At 32.8% G+C, this 5585-nt stretch overlaps 1 long non-coding RNA gene across 1 annotated transcript; it reads left to right on the plus strand.

Annotated features, from left to right (window-relative positions):
* Positions 1–2494: 2494 nt before the first annotated feature.
* Positions 2495–5335, plus strand: LOC112093668. The gene is made up of 3 exons (XR_002903154.1): positions 2495–2820; positions 4905–4989; positions 5077–5335. It is a non-coding gene; the product is annotated as an uncharacterized LOC112093668 (long non-coding RNA).
* Positions 5336–5585: the final 250 nt, after the last annotated feature.

Here is a 5585-nt window from a genome sequence, read left to right on the forward strand (position 1 = left end):
GGCGGGGGGGGGGGGGGGGGCGGTGCGTGGGAGAACCAGGGAAGGAAGAAAAAAAAAAGGAAAGAGAGAGAGAGAGAGGGGGGGCTGGGTGCACGGGAAGGGAATGGGGGGGAAAAGAAAAAAGAAAAGAAAAAAAAAAGAAAAAGAAAAAGAAAAGAAAAGGAAAAAGAAAAATGGAAAAAGGGAAAATGTATTAAATTTAAGCGTATTTTCCAAAAATCTTTGGGGTGTAATTATAAATATTGAAAATGACTTAAAGTCCCTTAATTAATTATGAAAATCAAATTAGACACACTAATAATCCACAGTTTAGCATAATTAAACATGTTTAATTCTAAAGGGCGTTACATTACGAACTAAAAGCAAAGCCCAATTTGAAATTTAGCAAACCCACATACTTTATGGGCCCCTCAATATTGCGAATAATGTCTTTAAAGCATGAGATGTAATTTTAGATTTTATTATTTATTTAATAAAATAAAATTTTCATTATTGTGAATGTATTGTTATATATTTGTGAATACTATTGAAAAGAATTTCGTGATTATTTATGTGATCTTAAGTATAGTATATAAGTGTTATATACTAAAATATAATATTTAAGGATAATAATCGAAATAAGTCCGTAATGAATTTAATTAAAGTTCAGAATCTTTAACTAAAACATTATTAATACATGTCATTGTCATTAAGGGTGGAACGAGCTCATCTGCATCATTGATATGGAGAGATATCAAATGAGTGTATTTTACATAATAAGATTATGTAGGACTGGGACAAGACACAATATGAGTTTCTGATAATTTTTATTAAGTATAGAAATTCTAATTGAATCTATCAATGGTCATATATAGAGTGATCTTAATTCTGAGTTATCAGCAAACTCCTATTTATGGATGTGTATCTTTTGACTTAGTCGGTATGGATTTTGAGATAGCTAAATCTTATTCCTTGTAGCTTGGAGACATAATGACGTAGGTAGTTAGGAATGTTAACATTACGAGATGAAATCCAATCCTTCTTCAGAAAGAAGCAGATAAATAATTTCCTTGAGGTTTGATTCGGTACTTGAATATGTAATGGGCTCGTATTCATGAATTTGTTTTATTAATATACAATTCATTAAAGAATTATGGGACTCAAGGATAAAGATGTAATTAGAGAGGTTAACGGATTTTGTCTAGCTATAATTATGAATTATATATGGAGGATTAATCTATATGATGTGGCTATATCAAATAAACATTTCACGGATGTAAATAAATGTTTATAATATCAAGAGTGCAATTCCAAGTTTATAGTGGAGTAACTTTAGAATTAATAGAATTAATTTATTAATTAAAGAGTTTGATTAATTATTAATTTATTGGAGCTTCATATTATAGGTCCATGAGTCCCCACATTATCCTTATAATTCTACAAGACACTAAGGGTAAAACATGAATTTAAAATTAAGGAATCTAAATTAAATCACTCGAAAATAATTTATTCTTTAATTAGATATTAAATCATATGATTATTTAATATTGAATTTTAGAACACACATGTGGTGGGGACCACATGAGGCACACACTCAAGGCATAGATGGACCCCTCTGTGTTTCAGTTGCTTATTCTTCAAATTATCTAATTTACTTATTAGATAAATTATCCAATTGAAATTCAAATTAAATTACAGTTTGACTTTAATTGAAATTTAAATTTGAGTCAAAATTATATAACATGAGAAGAAAATTTTTTTTCTCGTCCTACTAGATAAAGTGACGCCTATCACATGGAGAAATTCTTGTAGTGATCGAATTCTAGAAATGCTAGGAGAGAGAAAAATTGTTCTAAAAGTCAACTAGGAATTAATTAATTTTAAAATAGGATTTAAAATTAATTTTTATCTTTAAGCTAAAGAAAGGAGTTGTCCTAGAACTTTATAAATAAGAGGTAAAGTTGAAAGACACAATTTTTGCTCTCCTATTTTCTATAGTGGCCGATTCATAGAGAGAAAAAGGGAGAAAAAGTTTTTCGATTCCCTATTCCACATCATAAAGTGTTAACGTTCGTGGAAGACTTGTGAAAGAGTAATAACTATTTTTTCTGATTTTAGGTGTGCCCACACACATGTTCTTAAAAGAATCAAAAAATTGACTAGGAAGATTCTTGGTAATTTGAGAACCAGAGCATTGGATTGTATGTGATTAAAGAAATCAAGTTATCATCTTAATCAGTTACTATGAGGAGGAAACGGAGATTGTTAACCATGTAATTAAAAATTTAAGAAGATATGGTGCAGACGGGTATTACTTTAAAAGGATCTTAGGATTAATCTAAAGAAAGAATATGCTTTTTCAATTCTATACTTTCTTTTATTCTATTAGAGGGGAGAAACTTCCTTTCCCTCTTGAGTAATGGCGAGCTAGTCCCCGAAAATGCTCGTTCCTTTGTCGTTGGGGATTACAATTTCTTAAGTATAATTCTTATTCTAAATTAATATGATTAATTTATTCCTTATAAATTAATATAATATATAGCATTTTTAATAATTTATGAAAATTGTTGTTCGGACTTGATCTGAGTCTGGACTGGACAAAAAAAACCGTAAAACTGATCTGAGTCAATCTCTCACTCACTCTCACAATCTCTCTCTGTCTCTCTCTGTCTCTCACGACTCACAGTCTCTCGCTCAAATTTGGGGAAAAATCCCTAGCCGCCGATGCCCGCTGCTTCGTGCCTCCGTCTCTCCTCACACGTCCGCCCTCTGCCATCTCCATCTGAGTTAATCTCTGCCGGACTGCCCCCTTCTTGTCGCGCCGCATCTCCAAGACTCCAGGTACCCACCAGCCACCGCCATTAATGCCTAATGGGTTATGTTTGCTTTGCCTCTATTTATTTTTTTCTTTTCTTTCTTTTATTTTCAGTTGTTGCTTCTACGTTATTATTGTGTATAATTGTTATTTGAGGCAAATTAGACCTTGTTGGTATAACCATGACCTGTGTAGGTAGTTTCACGATTCAAAATTTGTGATAGGCCAAGAATGTTATTGCTAAACATAGAGAGAAAGATCAATGCAATTACTAACTTTTTGTGGTGTTGTTTTTTTCAAAGAGTCAAAAGATAATTTGTGACTTCACCGCATGAAGTAAATATAACTGTAGTTTTTTATGAAACATATTGGTGTCATTTTTGCTACGAAATGACAAACTGTCAAGTTGACATGAATTAGTTCGTCTCAAAATGAGCAACCCTTATTACATTGAGCTAGATATTGATTTTTTTACGGGTTATTAATTATGTTGTTTTTATGTGTTTTATTGATATGCATGCAAGATGTTTGTGAAAATGTCTAAATGAATATGAAATTTTAATAGCAGTCAGTGTACATTACGGGTCTGTTTTCTCAATTTATAGTTTGAATTTGAATATGAAATTTTGTGGAGTTAAAGTAGACATATCAAGCTACTCTTTACAAAATTTCGTCCAAACATGTTTATGTGGTTTGACTTGTTAGCTTTAGCTTGTTCTTTATGTGGTTTGGCTTCTTAATTCATAATTTCATATAGATGTCTTCATCGGAAAAGCAAAAAGTGGTAGAGTCTCACTTTAGTAAAAAAGAAACCGAAACTACTGAAACGCAAGAGACAAATGAGGAAGAAGGGAAAGGTACTAAGAAAAGGAAGAAAGCCCGACAAGTAAGCCCGGTTTTTATGTGAAGACGAGGTGGAACTCTACATACTTATGTTGGAGACTTCTTTCAAGTTTATCCTAGTTTTTGAGAGGTTGCTTTCGGATCAAAACTATTGTGCTTACTTTGAGGAAATCATAAAAGACAAAAAAATGGAGGGTCCACCAAATGAGACGGATGGGAACAATGCAAAGGTTTTTCTGAGGTTCTTAGGAAAGACGAAGAAGTTTAGTGGTTCATATTATGTCACTTTAAACTTATTTCAAAGATATTTTTGCTGTCAAACGAGAGTTGATTAAGTTAGAGGAGTGTGATGATCCTTTCTTGAATGAAATGGCAACGATGATTAATAAGAAGTTTGATAAGTATTGGGGAAATGTCGAGAAAATGAATCACATGAAGTTTCTTGGCTTGGTTCCTTGATCAAAGATATAAGTTGGATTATCTTGCTCCAGCCTTTAAGTGTATCTATGATGATTTGACATCTGACACGTTAAGCGGGGTTGATGACACATTGCCTAGATTGTATAAGGAATATCATGATCGGGCTCCTCCTCCACCTTTAGCTCCTCGTCGCCCCCCCACTAACTCTTGGCCAACCGCAATTATCACAGTCAGCTAAACCTCGATTTAGAAATACAATGTCAGCTCACTCTTTAGAAACCTATTCTGGTTCTAATTCAAGTCGTTCAACAATTACGACTTATCCACCTTAATGCCGATTATTGATAATGAGATAGATGTCATGTTTAGAAAGCAAAAGATGAGTGGGGATGGTGTAAATGTGCAGAAGAATGCTGTGGATAAGTATTTATCTGAGCAATGCGAAGAGCTAGTGGATGACAGTTTTGACATCCTAGGTTGGTGGAAAGTCAATGCTCCTAGGTATAAGGTCTTGTCCTAAATTGCCAGAGATGTGCTTGCAGTTCCGGTTTCGACGGTTGCATCTAGATCTGCTTTTTCTATCATATTCTTGATCCTTTTAGAAGTTCATTGGCTCCTAGGATGGTGGAAGCACTTATTTGCTTGAAAAATTGGTTGAACGCGAAGGATGAAGAATATGAACCCGTGTTTCTTAGGTAATATTTGGATGAGGTTGAATCTTTTATAGATTGCTATCATGTTGTCTCAGGTAATACTAATTATGATTGTACATACTGCACATACTTGTTAATTATATCTTTTTATTCATTTCATGTAATATGTAAATTAATTTATAATTGTCTTGTAGATGACGGTGAGGTTGTTTCTACTCCAACATGTTCAAAGAATGGAAGCACTCAAGTAAATGATGCAGAATCTTCTAAAAGATCCAAGTAAGATAATTAGAATTATATCTATTTCTTCTTTTTTTCCTATTATCTATTCAATTTCATTTACTTAATTCTAATTTTTTGTTGTAGCGATACATATGACGATATAATGGATTTGTATTTGGATTTGGATTCGGATGAGGATGAAGAGGAATAGGAGGTTTATGAGAAATTAGAAATGAACTTCACTATTTAAAGTTAACTTTTTAATTATGCTTTGGACTTCTTAATTTCTTATGCTAATTTAGATGTTTTTTACACTTGTGTTGTGGACTTTATATGTAGACTTTGAACATTAGTATTGTTTGTTGTAACTTTCTAGTTTCTAGTTTGTACTTTGGATTTCGGACATTGGATTTGGATATTTTGTGTTTGTTGTATTATCAATTTGGATGTTGTGCTTTGTATTCATTTATTGTGATTACAGATTTGCATAGAATGAATGTTTTACATTTTTTCGCATTTTCTGGTCAATTAATGCAGATGCTGGTAACCTGATGGTCACCGTCCTGATTACCAAAACTAAAAATTAAAGTTCGGTTAACCGAACCGAATAGTACTTTCTGCGGTTCGGTTTCGGTTTCCAGTTTTAGAAACTG

The sequence above is a fragment of the Morus notabilis genome, unplaced genomic scaffold (genome assembly GCF_000414095.1).
Source record: "Morus notabilis unplaced genomic scaffold, ASM41409v2 Scaffold111, whole genome shotgun sequence".
NCBI lineage: Eukaryota > Viridiplantae > Streptophyta > Magnoliopsida > Rosales > Moraceae > Morus > Morus notabilis.